Source organism: Mesoplodon mirus, assembly GCF_964341445.2.
Source record: "Mesoplodon mirus genome assembly, chromosome: 3".
Classification (NCBI taxonomy): domain Eukaryota; kingdom Metazoa; phylum Chordata; class Mammalia; order Artiodactyla; family Ziphiidae; genus Mesoplodon; species Mesoplodon mirus.
The window spans coordinates 171421372-171436787 of NC_138978.1; the positions used below are offsets into that span (position 1 = coordinate 171421372).

Here is a 15416-nt window from a genome sequence, read left to right on the forward strand (position 1 = left end):
AAAGGATCATACACCATGATCAAGTGGAGTTTATACAAGGAATGCAAGGATTCTTCAGTATACACAAATCAATCAATGTGATACACCATATTAACAAACTGAAGGATAAAAACCACACGATCATTTCAATAGATGCAGAAAAAGCTTTTGACAAAATTCAACACCCATTTATGATAAAAACCCTCCAGAAAGTAGGCCGAGAGGGAACACACCTCAACATAACAAAGGCCATATACGACAAACCCACAGCCAACATCGTTCTCAATGGTGAAAAACTGAAACCATTTCCTCTAAAATCAGGAACAAGACAAGGATGCCCACCCTCAGCACTATTATTCAACAAAGATTTGGAAGTTTTAGTCACAGCAATCAGAGAAGAAAAAGAAATAAAAGGAAGGGACTTCCCTGGTGGCGAAGTGGTTAAGAATCCACCTGCCAATGCAGGGGACACGGGTTTAAGCCCTGGTCCGTGAAGATCCCACGTGCCACGGAGCAACTAAGCCCATGCGCCACAACTCCTGAGCCTGAATTCTAGAGCCCACGAGCCACAGCTATTGAGCGCTCCTGCCCTAGAGCCCATGCTCCGCAACAAGAGAAGCCACTGCAATGAATGGTCCACACACCGCAACTAGAGAAAGCCTGCATGCAGCAACGAAGACCCAACACAGCCAAAAACAAACAAATAAATGTATTTTTAAAAAAAGAAAGAAAGAAAAGGAATCCAAATCGGAACAGAAGAAGTAAAGCTGTCACTGTTTGCAGATGACATGATACTATATGTAGAGACTCCTAAAGATGCTACCAGAAAACTACTAGAGCTAATCAATGAATTTGGTAAAGTAGCAGGATACAAAATTAATGCACAGAAATCTCTTGCATTCCTAGACACTAATGATGAAAATCTGAAAGAGAAATTAAGGAAACACTCCCATTTACCATTGCAAAAAAAAGAATAAAATACCTAGGAATAAACCTACCTAAGGAGGCAAAAGCCCTGTACTCAGAAAACCAAAAGACACTGATGAAAGAAATTAAAGATGATAAAAACAGATGGAGAGATATACCATGTTCTTGGATTGGAAGAATCAACATTGTGGAAATGACCATACTACACAGAGCAATCTACAGATTCAATGCAATCTCTATCAAACTACCAATGGCATTTTTCCCAGAACTAGAACAAAAAATTTCACAATTTGTATGGAAACACAAAAGACCTCGAATAGCCAAAGCAATCTTGAAAAAGAAAAACAGAGCTGGAGGAATCAGGCTCCCGGACTTCAGACTATACTACAAAGCCACAGTAATCAAGGCAGTATGGTACTGGTACAAAAACAGAAATATAGATCAATGGAACAGGATAGAAAGCCCAGAGATAAACCCATGCACATATGGTCACCTTATCTTTGATAAAGGAGGCAAGAATATACAATGGAGGAAAGACAGCCTCTTCAATAAGTGGCGCTGGGGAAACTGGACAGCTACATGTAAATAATGAAATTAGAATGCTCCCTAACACCATACACAAAAATAAACTCAAAATGGATTAAAGTTCTAAATATAACACCAGACACTTTAAAACTCTTAGAGGAAAAAATAGGCAGAACACTCTTTGACGTAAATCACAGCAAGATCCTTTTGACCCACCTCCTAGAGAAATGGAAATAAAAACAAAAATATACAAATAGAACCTAATGAAAGTTAAAAGCTTTTGCATAGCAAAGGAAAGCATAAACAAGACTAAAAAACAAACCTCAGAATGGGAGAAAATATTTGCAAACGAAGCAACTGATTAAAGGATTAATCTCCAAAATATACAAGCAGCTCATGCAGTTCAATATCAAAAAAACAAACAACCCAATCCAAAAATGGGCAGAAGATCTAAACAGACATTTCTCCAAAGAAGATATACAGATTGCCAACAAACACATGAAAGGATGCTCAGCATCATTAATCATTAGAGAAATGCAAATCGAAACTCTAGTCACCTCACACCAGTCAGAATGGCCATCATCAAAAAATCTACAAACAATAAATGCTGGAAAGGGTGTGGTGAAAAGGGAACCCTCTTGCACTGTTGGTGGGAATGTAAACTGATACAGCCACTATGGAGGACAGTATGGAGTTTCCTTAAGAAACTAAAAATAGAACTACCATATGACCCAGCAATCCCACTATTGGACATATACCCTGAAAAAACCATAATTCAAAAAGAGTCACGTACCACAGTGTTCATTGCAGCACTATTTACAATAGCCAGGACATGGAAGCAACCTAGGTGTCCACTGACAGATGAATGGATAAAGAAGAAGTGGCACATATATACAATGGAATATTACTCAGCCATAAAAAGAAATGAAATTGAGTTATTTGTAGTGAGGTGGATGAACCTAGAGTCTGTCGTACAGAGTGAAGTAAAAAAGAGAAAAACAAATACCGTATGCTAACACGTATATATGGACTCTAAAACAAAAACAAAAACAAAAACAAAATGGTTCTGAAGAACCTAGGGGCAGGACAAATAAAGATGCAGACATAGAGATTGGACTTGAGGACACGGGGATGGGGATGGGTAAGCTGGGACGAAGTGTGAGAGTGACATTGACATATATACACTACCAAATATAAAATAGTTAGTGGGAAGCAGTTACATAGCACAGGGAGATCAGCTCGGTGCTTTGTGAACACCTAGAGGGGTGGGGTAGGGAGGGTGGGAGTGAGATGCAAGAGGCAGGGGGTATGGGGATATATGTATACATATAGCTGATTCACTTTGTCATACAGTAGAAACTAACACAACGTTTTAAAGCAATTTTACTCCAATAGAGATGTTAAATAAATAAATAAAAAGAGCTTTTCGCATTAAAATAGTAATACCTAAAGTTATCAGGAGATAATGTGGTACAGTAGAGAGAACACTGACCTCCAAGCACAGCTATGGGACACTGAACTTCTTTGACCTCAGTTTCCACATCTACAAAACAAGGAAGTTAGACTTCAAGATCTATAAGATCCTTTCCAATACAAGAAGTCTAAGACTCTTGAAACCTCTTAATGATAACCCCCAGAGTAAATGTCCAACCAGTAATTTGAAAGTTCTTAGAATTTAAAATAGTCCTAATTTTGCTGCTCTTCTGCTCTAGCCCACTTCAAAACTCATACCTTTTGATGGTTTAGCCAGAGAACATAGTGTTTTCCCAGAGTTCTCTTTTCCAAGTAGAATTATGCTCCAGTTAGACTTCCTCTGGTTTACTTATTCCACATTTTACTGAAATTTGGCATCCAACTGCTCAAGGAAACATTGCACCACAGTTGAAAGCTACAGATCATTTATTACCTAGGGTCCTCTCAAATTTATTCCCAGAGAATGAGAGTCTGAGAGCAGCTGAAAGAAGACTTCTAAACCTGAAGTCTTTTTTCCAGAGGCAGCTGAACTCAAGTGCAGGGGTCTGGTCACCTTGTCTGTCATCAGAGAAGTATATGGCCAGGGTCAAGTATACTACAGTTCTCAAATACTACAACCACTTGTAGTTAAGTGAAATTAGGTTGAAATGAACAAAAGAGGCTGAATATTAATTTTTTTCATGGGGTTGTTGTAAGGTTTTAAGATAATGTATGCAAAGCACCTGATATAAGGAAGGTAAATAGTAGTTGGTGGTCGTTATCAAGGAACACCTAGACTTATTGGGCTCAACTCTCATCACACCCATCCCTCACTCTAAGCCTTTGCCAAAAAGAGATCTGTAGGTCCCCATAATTGTTATGCTTTCTATTGCCACTGGGCCATTTCATATGCTGTTCCCTTTGCCTGTTCCAACACCCTATTCCATTTCCTTTAACTGATTAACTCCTATTCAACATTTTCAATTTCAAAATGTATTCATAAATTCAACAAATATTTATTGAGAACCTACTATGTCCAAGGCACTGCCTTTGCTGTGCATATACCAGGGAACAAATCAGACCAAAACTCAGCCATGTGTCCCCCAAATATGTCTTGTAATCACCAGCATGATCCCCTTTATCCCCACTGGACTGTTTGCTCCCTGGGACTGAGGGCCATGCCTTTCATAAAAATACAGTACCTTTTGCCATTTGCAACAACATGGATGGACTTGGAGGTCATTATGCTAAGTGAAATAAGTCAGATAGAAAAAGACAAGTACTGGGCCTCCCTGGTGGCGCAGTGGTTGAGAGTCCGCCTGCCGATGCAGGGGATACGGGTTCGTGCCCCGGTCTGGGAGGATCCCATATGCCGCGGAGCGGCTGGGCCCGTGAGCCATGGCCGCTGGGCCTGCGCATCCGGAGCCTGTGCTCCGCAACGGGAGAGGCCACAACAGTGAGAGGCCCGCATACCGCAAAAAGAAAAAAAAAAAAAAAAAAAAAAAAAAAAAAAAAAAAAAGAAAAAGACAAGTACTGTATGATATCACTTATATGTGGAATCTAAAAAATACAACAAACTAGTGAATACAACAGAAAAGAAACAGACTCACAGTTATAGAGAACAAACTAGTGGTTACCAGTGGGGAGAGGGAAGATGGGAGGGGCAAGATAGGGGTAGGGGATTAAGAGGGGTAGGGAATTAACTATTAGGTATACAATAAGCTACAAGCATATATTGTACAACATGGGGAATATAGCCAATATTTTATAATAACTATAAATGGAGCATAACCTTTAAATATTGTGAATCACTATATTGTATGCCTGAAACTTACATAATATTATACAACTACACTTTAATGAAAAGAAAAATAACACAATACCAAGCAAACGTCTGGTGTAAAGTAGCTGCTCAATATTGAACAAATAAATTATTGAGCAAACAAAAATTAAGAACTAAGAATAACTGAAATAGGACAGGGACAAAATTTTAGTCATGTTCTCAGACCATTAATTGTAACAGCAGCATGGGGAGAAGAGAATTTTCAGTCCCTGATCAATTGAACCCTAGAAACCTTCCTGCCAGTCACTAAGGACCTTATTCTCAAAAATCACAACTCTCTGAAAGGAGAATTGTACATCTGTTTGATTCCAGGCACAAGTTTAAATTTCCCCTGAATTTTCATGTTTTTCCCAAAGGAAAAAACATTTTTTAAGATGTTTATAAGGAAGCTAATAGGGCAGCAGAGAAAAAAGAATGTGACAGTCCCAAGGAGCTGTGATGTACAGTGACTGACTTTCAAAAATGATTTTGAAGAGACCAGTGAAAAGGGTGGCACTTGTGAAAGAGGAGCATGAAAAGAATATTATGGAAAGAGAAGGAAAGTTAAAAAGCAGGAAGAAAATACATTGTTAAGAAAGAAGCACTATGGAGGAAAGACATTGACAGTTAAAGGCCAGGAAAACAGCAGAAACAATACAAGTAGAAAATATAATTATTATAAGTTACTCATGAAATTGCTTTATTTGATGTACTCAATGGCTCTGTAAGTTCTGGTAGGGAGGTGCTATTCTTCCCCTTTCATAAATAAGGAAACCAGGGCTCAGAGACTTGTCTGAAAATTACATAGCCAGTAATCAAAGTTCTCTGATTTATGGTCTAAGAATTTTCCCACAAAAAGTGGAAAGAGAAGATCAAAAATTAAAGAAAAGAATAAAGAGCAAGTAGTGCCCAATAAGTGTTTGTGGACTGAATGGGAAACAGACGTAGGACAGGAAACAGAATGGAGACACCAATTTCAACTTCAGTGGAGACTATTTCTCAGGAATCACTAAGCATTTGCAAGACGTTGGCTCCTGACACCCACAGTTATGGCAGGCATTTAGAACTCCTGAGGTTAATAAGACAATAGTAAGCAACTCCTGCTCCAGAGGAAGTCACATTCTGCTGGGGAAGGAGACATGCAAATGAACAACATGAGCAACAACAATAATAACACCGGCAAAACAGTATGGTATATTTTAAAAGAAGTACGTACACAATTCCATGGTGCCAAGAGCAAGCACAACTCTGCTGGTGGGGAAGAGGGAAGGGATGGTTGAAGAGGGCTCGTGAGTGGGGTGACTTCCAAGCTGCATTTTGAAGTAGCGTTTCTGGAAGCAGAGTGAACTGAAGGCATTCCAAATAAAGAGAGTAGCCTGTGCACGGGAACAGAACGGAAAAGGGCCTGCTGGCTTAGGGAGCTGGAATAATTCAGCAAGGCTTGAGTTCAAGTGTGTGGCATCATGCTAGGGACCATTTACTTTATTCTACAGATGGTGGCAAGCCATTGGAAGTTTTAAAGCAAGAAAGTGCTGTGGTTAGATATATAGACTAGAAAGACCATTACTGAAATATTACTTCCAGTTTAGAGAATGGAAAGGAAGTAATGAAATGGGGGAAAAAAGAACCATCAGGCATAAATTTATTTTCACTGAATTTCTATTTTTTATTGGTCATGCTTTCACAGTTTTATTATATGTGCTTGATAAAGAAAGGCCATTTTGATCTGAGATAAGGAGAAGAGAAGTTCAGAGCGAAAGATGGAATTTATTTTCACATTGGTGTCCTCGGCTTGCAGACAACTTGGAGCCCACCATCAGCCGACCAAAGAGAAATAGGAAGGAAGCTTCATCCTCTACCCAGTGCACCACAGGCAACACTGAGAAATGGAGCTGAGAACTCGAAAGGCAAACCAGGGCCCTCTGCTTCTCTTCATCATTCCTGACAACAGATAGAAAAAAGGCAAACCCTCACCTCCTGTGGTCAGTGCTGATGCTCATCTAGGAACTTCATCCTCAGTAGCTACAGATTCTCCTAATTATTAGTCTTAACTTGACACTGGGTTCTATTGCCTTTCATGAGAAAGATCTTGGGAGACTGTAAACCTATGTGGTTGGGAAAAGAATGTTCTGCAGTAAATGGGGAAGGAGAGGAGTTGCAGATTTCCAACTTTCACAGCTTGTCTGCCTGTGGAAACTGTGCTGCAACGTACCCTTGAAATCATTTGGGTGGGCCTTGTTTCTGAGGAAATAAAGAGGCCCCAGAACCTCCCAAGTGAGTGAAAGAATGATTTCCAGATAGTCAAGTGGAGCAGCCTCTTGCTACATGAGCTGGATGTGCTTGGCAGTCTTTCCCTGTGGCTGGCCAGTATCCTGAGGTTAGCAAAGCAGAAGGCAAATCTTTTGGGAGCTAAAAGACATATGCACGTGCCAGCATTTTTGACAAATGCTCAGTTAATTGTTTTCTATGAGTCTTCTCTTGAGACACAGACTGTGTACACCAGGCACCAAGAACTACCCCTCCCACCATCCTACACCCCAGGGGAAACTTCATAATTACACACATTTGGGCCAAGCGTCTACCCCACAGGAAATGGACAGATCAGCCCCTGCAGATGAAAGAATGATGCAGGGCATGGGAAAGCAGAGAAATCTCCTGAGTGAGAAAGAAGATAAACTCACACAAGTGAAGCCAGAGAGTTTATATACCAACATGAGAAACTCAGAATTTCTTATAAGGATACCCGGGAAATGATGGTCAGAAGAGGCTTGGGTAAATTGAGGAGAAATCTGGACTGTTCCATAACTGGTGAATAATTTAGTATTTGAAAACCTCAGCATTCCAGGATGGAATTCAATTTGGGATGAGTTCCTGGGAATCGTGGCATGTACAGTGGGTTCAAAAACAAATCATGCATATGTAGAGGTGAAACAGGCATTTCAACTATAAAATCCATAAATTTCATGACTTTTTCCTTCCAGATTTAGCTCTTTTACAATTTCACCTCTCCTTTTGTCTATATCATTCTCTAGTTATGTGTTCATCTCTTGCCATTTGTTCATCAAATATCTATAGTTGTGCACTGTGTAAGATGCCTACTACTCTGCTCTCATTGAATTGGAAAGGTTTAGAAGGTGTATCCCCTCTGACCAAAAGCTAATTGGACCAGAATCTTGCCTGTAACACAGCAGTGTTGCTTACTCAAGCAATAGACTGGAATGGTTAAAGAGCCCCAGTTCTACTAGTGACACTGCTCTAGAGACTGGTTTCAGAGAAAGATAACTCAAGTTTGATTTATTTTTGTCAAAGGTTTTGGATCAAGAGATTTATGTGTTAGATATGAAAGTCAACCTTTCTCTATGATATTGTTAAGGTACTTCTTTGTTGCTTCCACTAAATGTTGATTTTATGAACAATGACAACAATAACATGCTAAGTCAATTTCCCAACAAAATCTGGAAACTAAATAAGTTCCAATTAGAAAACTAAGTTGCTGAGTTACTGATTTAAGGATTAGTTATTCATTCGCTTTGAATCCAAAACTCTCAAATAAAATGGAAACTTCCTTAAAAATAAGTTGAATGTAAAAGGTGTTGAAATCATAAATGTGAGAGAGAAAAGAAGTTGGGTGATGATTGTGAACATCTAGGGAAATCTGTAAATAAACTTCAACGAAATGCTAACTGAGCAAACTAGAATACAAGAGGAGAAAGTATCAACAATAAGAAAACTCATCAAAAATTTTGCCATCAGGAAATAAGTTAGACAAGAATTAGTATCGGTGAATTCAGATTTAAAAATTTGACCAAGACACTCAGTATAAGAAGAATAAAATGATATAAAGGCAAAGAAAAGAGTCTGAGAACAAGGGGAGAAATGGAGAGAAATTGGACTGGCTTTTCCTTTACAAAACATAAAATAAAATAAAAGGTAAAGAACTTATCTTGAGCGATCATATTGATTTCTTCTAGGGGAAAAAGAAAAGTGTTTTGTTTTAGTTTGTTTTATTAACTGGGAGACAGCTGGGTCTGTCTGAGATCGAAATAGTGACCAGAAAATTTTGCTGGATAAAAGATCCCACCACAGCTATGAAATGAGTACAAGACTATTTGCATACAGAGTACTTTAAGAAGTGGTAGTAAAACATTCTGGTATGATTTGTTTGGGAAAAAAAGGAGAGAAAAAAAGCCCTCAATGAAGCCTCTTTCAGACATGTGTCATGGGCTTTTTGTTGCTGAACTCTTCCCTATTAACAAACTAAATTGTTCTTCCTTTCATTCCTTTGGCCACAGGACAGACGAAATTCACCAAAGTCTCTACCACAGACATTCTCAGATGGTGCTAATAAAAAAGAAGAAACCCACACCAGAATTGGTGGTCCACATTGTGAGAGTCACTAAATATCATCACAAAGCAATAATTATCCTACAGCGTGCTTGGTGGCTCAACATTCTGAAATGCAAGTGTCAAGAGCATACAGTTTCAACAATGTTGCTAATGGGAACTCGTGTTTTGTGTTGGGTGGTCTTTTGTTCTGCCTGGTGGTCTTGTTTCTGCCTGCTATGACAGCACTAATGGTTTCATGTAGTCCCCAATCCTACACAGTATTCACTTGTCTCTCTTTAGTAATGCACGACAAGTCATAAAAGACACACTACCCAGAAATGACATTGCAAGTATTCCAGATATTTTCTCTCTTGGTGGTGACAGTTCCAAATCAAGTTGGCTCAGTGTTTAAGTCAAAGCATTTTTCTAAGTGGCGGCTCAAAATGCAGCCTTAGATCTGGAAAATCAAACTGGGCTCTTCTTGCCTCTTCCATCATTGCTTGTAATACATATTCAACTCTTTGACCGCAGCTAGAAGCTTATGATAGATGATACAGAATAGATTCCAACTCTCTCTTTCCCAGATGCAAAGAACTCATCTTTTGGTTAGAGAGACTTCACTACCTTTTAATAAGCATAGGCAGATCATTTTACAGACTTTCTTGCCACACTCACTTAGGATTTATTTCCCAAGGTCTCACAAAGAGTAGAAAGGGAAGGTTCATAGCTGCACAGGATATCAATACAATCTCTGTTCAGAGGGTCAGAGAGTCACATACCCCAAAATTAATCCAGGCAGCTCTCCTAGTTTTAACTCTAAAAACGGTATCAGAACATTCTTCATGATAAGCTGACCTAAGACTCTGTACTTGCAGGACTATAGAACAAGAATTCAATCTCAATAGAATTTTTGGAATCATCAGTTGGGCTGGGTTTGGGGATTCAGTTCTAGGCCCCCTAAACCACTCATCCTAAAGTCATCTCCCTGCAAACTCCTTCAGTACTCACTGCCTCTACCATTCACTGGCTATTTTACTATATTTAGCCTTGTATTGTGGTTAAATTTTCATAGTCATTCTTCTTTGTCTATTTCTCATCCTATACTGTAAGTTCCTTGAAATCAGATAACCAGACATATTCACCTTCATATATCCAGTGCCTAGCACTGTTCCTGGTACATAGCAAAGGATCCATATATTTGTTTAATGAGTAGATTAAATTTGGCCCTGTTGGATTGAAGAAAGTGATTACAAGGATGAGTCTCTTTCTTCAAGGTCTTTCTAATTTAGCACATGGCTCGATACAGAGTAGATGCTCAATAAATGCTAGTTGGTTAGTCAGTTCTCAGACAGTTACTTTCCTCCAAGTGGAAAGAAAAGCCTGCCAAAATGAATGTATGCCAGCAAAGCCAATTACTGTTTTTTTCACTCTTTCTGGTGATATGAAACCTTTCCTCCTCTCACTCAGGACCCCAAGTACCCAAGAACAAGAAGGGATCTAAGCATATAAACTGTTTACCACACCAACCATAATATCTAAAGCCAAAACTTTGTCATATGTTCTTACACCAGGAGAGGATATTTGAAAATATGACCAGCATGGATCATTCAAGATGTTTGGTTTTTAGTACTTCTGATCACCAAAAGAAAAAAATCAGAACACCTTCTGTTCTTTAAGAATTTCCAATTGGACCTTCACAATTGTGTGAGAAAATAAATATTGGCCCACTTTTAAACTGTATGACACACAATGCAAAGATTAGGGCTATAAACAGAATATGTATTTCTGCATTAAATATACATTCACTAATTTGGTGAGTGTACACATGAGGAAATGATTTGAGGCCTTTACTAATTTACATACATACTTCACTGGATAGCTTAAAGCATGAGATCTAAAATGAAGTCAAAGCCGAAAAGAACCAGAGAGGAAAATAAAACAGATGGCAGAAGAGTAGGGTGTCATAAGAGCAAAGGGATACAGGAGGATAAAGGAGGCAGTACAGAGTTACACAACCTGATAGAGAAAATTGGAAACTTATTCAACATCTATTCAACAGATTCATAACTGTGACTCTGAGGTGCTAGGTATGGAGCTAAGAACTGTAGAAGACCCCAGGATAATAAAATCCACCCTGGTGAGGGAGAACTCTCTGTCTAGGGGCAGTGTGGGTAAGGGAGTGGGCAGAGAGAAAAAAGGACAGCTATACATATAAATATAACGGAAAGCAGAAGTGATCATTGCCAAAAGAGAGGTTCAGATAAAGCACTGTGGGAGTTTAGTGAAAGGAAATATCTCTTCATTGAAGGATGTTTTAGGGTAATTTTATAAAGTAGATGGTATTCAAACTCAGTCTGATAGAAGCAATTCAGATGGTGGAAAGGGAGAAAGGGCACTCTAAGTGGAATTAACAATATGAGAAAGGCATGAAAGCAGGAAATCTACTAGATCTGTTCAATGAGTATCAAGTGTTCCATTTTGTCTAAGGTTTAAGGTATGCATAGGGACATAGTGAAAAATGGGGCTGATAAGGTGGACTCTGGTTGGATTATAGACAGCCTTGAACAGCAAGCGAAGGGATTTGGAATTTATTCAGCAGTCTTTGGGAGCTATTCAAGGTCTGATGAAATCAGAGCTGTTTTTTCAAAAGCTTAACCTAAAACAATACAAAGAGTAAGTTAGAGGAAGAAGACCGGGGCTGGGAGATGAATTTGGACCAGTATAAGACTGAATAAACATCTTCCAGAAGGAGGTGACTGCTGAAATGTCATGATACTATTAAATGTGACAAATATTGCTGTCTGTTTTAATCAATATGGTAAAATGTGTCATCAAAGACCTGGATGGGAGGCTACCATGAATTGGAAGTGAGTTAGGGAATGACACCTTCAGGACCTTTAGTGTCAGGAGTGAACAAACAGGCAGAATCAAGATGACCAATGACTTTCATGGTTAAATCACCTATAGTTTCTCACCATAGATGGAGAAAGATGGTAGAGGAAAACCTCAGAGAATGTGCGGCAGACTTTAGGACCGTGGTCCGTTCGAGTGAGTGTTATACTGACAAGAGACTTCAGGCAAGTGTGGCCTTTTGCTGAGGTGATTCCAACCTTTCCTTGAAAGTTTTGTCTTCAAGGTGGTCTTTCCAGGTCTTCATTATTTTTTTATATTTTATTGAAGTATAGTTGATTTACAATGTTGTGTTAATTTCTGCTGTATGGCAAAGTGATTCAGTTATACATGTATATATTCTCTTTCATATTCTTTTTTTCAATTATTTTTTAAAAACTTTTTTCCCAGGTCTTAAAGAGCCCATGAGGGTCTTTGTTGATCCACCAAGTTAGTGACACAGATCATAGAAATATAATATCCTCTCGATGATGTGAGAACTCAGCTGAAAGGGTTTTCTCCTCTAGAGCTAATTTTTCTCAAATCATCCATTTATTCTTTCAGCATGTATGTATTGAATAACTACATTTGCCAGGACCTAGTCTAAGTGCTTTGTGAACAGGTAAAAAAAATCACTACCCTCCTGGAGCTGATATTATAGAGGATAAAAACATGAAAATATTAAACATAATAATTGAACAAATTATGTATTACATTAGAAAGTGATAAGTTCTATTGAATAGATAAGTAATTAAATAGATAAAAATAGAATAAAGTCAGAGGGATCACAAGGGTAGAGTTGGGTTTGAGGCAATTTACAATTTTTAAAAGGCGGTCAGGGCAAGCCTGAGGAAAAGGACATAACGAGCAAATGCTTGAGGGAAAGGAGTGAGTTATCTATGTGAGTATCTGGAAGAAGAATGCTCCAGATGAACCCACTAGCTCAAAAGCCTCGAGGCAGGAATGTTCTTGTTGTGTTCTAGAAAAAACATGAGACCAGTGTGAGTGGAGCAGCAACTGAGGGGGTGAAGACCAAAAGATAAGATCAAAGATATAAGAGAGGGCAGAACATGAAGGGTCTCTAGGCCATATAAAGACTGGCTTTTCCAGTGAGTGACATGTGGAGTCATTGGAGGGTTCTAGGTCTAAGGACTGACAGGATCTGACTTGCATTTTTTTTTTTGACTTGCATTTTAAAAGCCTCACTCTGGCTGCTTTACTGAGCATAGATTTTAGGGAGTCAAGTATGGAATCAGGGAGACTATTTTGGAGGAAATTACAGTAATCCAAGTGAGGTAAGATCATGTCTGGGCACAGATTAGTAGTAACAGAGGTAGCAAGAAGTGGTCTGATTCTAAATACATTTGTTAGTAGGGCCAACAGGATTTCATGGTGAATAAAATATGGAATGTGAGAAGAGAGGAGTCAAGGATGACTCAATATGGTTGATCCCAGCAACCAGAAGGATAGAGCTGCCAAAAATTGAGGTCAAGGAGGTAACATATGGGGCAGGTTTGGGAATTCAATTTTGTACATATTATATACATATGGAAATGATACATAGGCATTTAAAATTCTGGACAGAGGGCTAGAGATATAAACATGGGAATCTAGTATAATGATGGTATTTAAAAGTGTGAAACTGGATAAGTTCACCAAGGGGATAAATGTTGATAAAGAGGAGAATCTGGGCTGTTACAACATTAATAGTTCTGGTGAAAGAGGAGGAACCGCCAAAAGAGATTAAGAGAGCATAACCAGGAAGGCAGGAGGAAAACCAAGAGAGTGTGTGTTCTGGAAGCCAAATGAGTAGAGGGTATCAAGAAAGAGGGTCCATCAGCAGTGTCAGATGTTGGTGCTCTATCAATTAAAATGAGCACTGAGAGTGACCACTGGATTTATCATCAACGTTGTGAGTGACCCTGACCAGAGTAGTTTAGGTGGACTGGTGAAAGCAAAAAACTGAATGGAGTGGTGTTGAGAGAATGGGAGGGGAAAGGCTGGAGACAGCAAGTACACACAATTCTTTTGAGAAGATTTTCTGCAAAGGGGAGCAAGAAATTAGGTGGTAGTAGTAGAAGGAAGTGGGGTAAAAACTGGTTCTTAGAATTTTTGTTGCTGTTGGTTTCTGTTGTAGACTGAATTGTGTCCCTGCAAAGTTCATATGTTGAAGCCTTAACCTTCAGTATCTCAGAGTGCGACTACACTTGGAGATAGGGTCCTTAAAGAGGTAATTCAGGTAAAATGTGGCAGTTGGGGTGGGCCCTAATATAATATGACTAGTATCCTTATAAGAAGGGGAGATTAGGACACACAGAGATTGACATTAGGGATGCACACACACAGAGGGAAGACCATGTGAAGACCACAGCGAGCAGGTAGCCATCTGCCAGCCAAGGAGACAGACCTCAGGAAAAACCAAACCTAACTCCCTGATCTTGGACTTCTACACTCCAGAATTATGAGAAAATAAACTTCTGGTGTTTAAACCACCCAGTCTATGGCATTTTGTTATAGCAGCCCTAGGAAACTCATATAGTAGTTTTAAGTTTTTATTTTTGTTTCTCTTGCGGCTGGGGGTGGGGGTGGGGAACGACAGTTTTTTAAATGGAAGAAATAATTATAGCACGTTTGCGTGTTTTTTACGAAATATCCAGAGGGAGAAAATGATTATCTAGGAGGCAGAGGAGGAAAACTGATAAGAGAGATATTTGTTGAGAAATTTAAAGTGGATGGGATCTGGTCTTTGTTATTCATTTCCCAGAGCTCCTCTTAGCCTTAGGCCTCAGTCAAGGAACGGAAAATAAACCTTCTCTGATTTCTTGATAGTGATATACCAGAATCAGTAAACAATAAGGGAGAGGAGGAGACTCTACCAAACCTGGATTTCTAGAAAAATCATGGATCTGTTAAGAGAAATAGATCAGAAAAAGAGAAATTATTTTTAAGTGGAAGAAAAGAGAGAGACAGAATCAAGGAGAGTCAAGAAAAAAGAAACAGGATGAATTTAACTTTGTCTGCATTTGGTAAGATATGTAGGTGGAGATGTTCTTGTGGGTGTTGAAATTGCTGAGAAAAATTTAGCAAAATCCAAAGAAAGAGATGGGGTAAGTCTACAAGTAAATCTTCCCTAAAAGATTACATTTCCCATTAACAATTTTCTTACTACGAAGAGTTCCTGCCACCACACCACCACCACCATCTCCTTTAAAAAAAAAAAAAAAAAGGATGTAATAGTTATTAAGATATAGCCATTGTGACGAAAAAGTGGTTTGGTAAAGGGAAGCTGGTTAAGAACAAGTTCCGTTTGGGAAAAGGAAAATGACTATTCAAGCTTGACATCTTCAAGATGTTTAACTATGGGCCTAGGATATCATATAGTCCCATATAGAGATAAAGGAAACAACACTGCGGTTATAGAGCTAGTGTGAAGGAAAATGACTATCAAGTCTCATAGCATTCCTGGAAATTAGGAAATCTACAAATATCAGCCCC

The 15416-nt window shown here is 38.9% G+C and overlaps 1 protein-coding gene across 2 annotated transcripts in view; it reads right to left on the reverse strand.

Moving 5' to 3' along the window:
- The window catches only part of LOC309799892 (negative elongation factor D-like), a 69364-nt gene that overhangs the window by 40251 nt on the left and 13697 nt on the right, over positions 1-15416 (reverse strand). Inside the window, exon 2 of one of the 2 annotated variants that reach the window (XM_082613518.1) lies at positions 2924-2974. The gene's annotated coding sequence lies outside the window, so the exon portion shown is untranslated. Of the gene's footprint in view, positions 1-2923; positions 2975-15416 lie in introns of those variants that run through there. The other variant, XM_082613517.1, reaches the window with a different exon arrangement.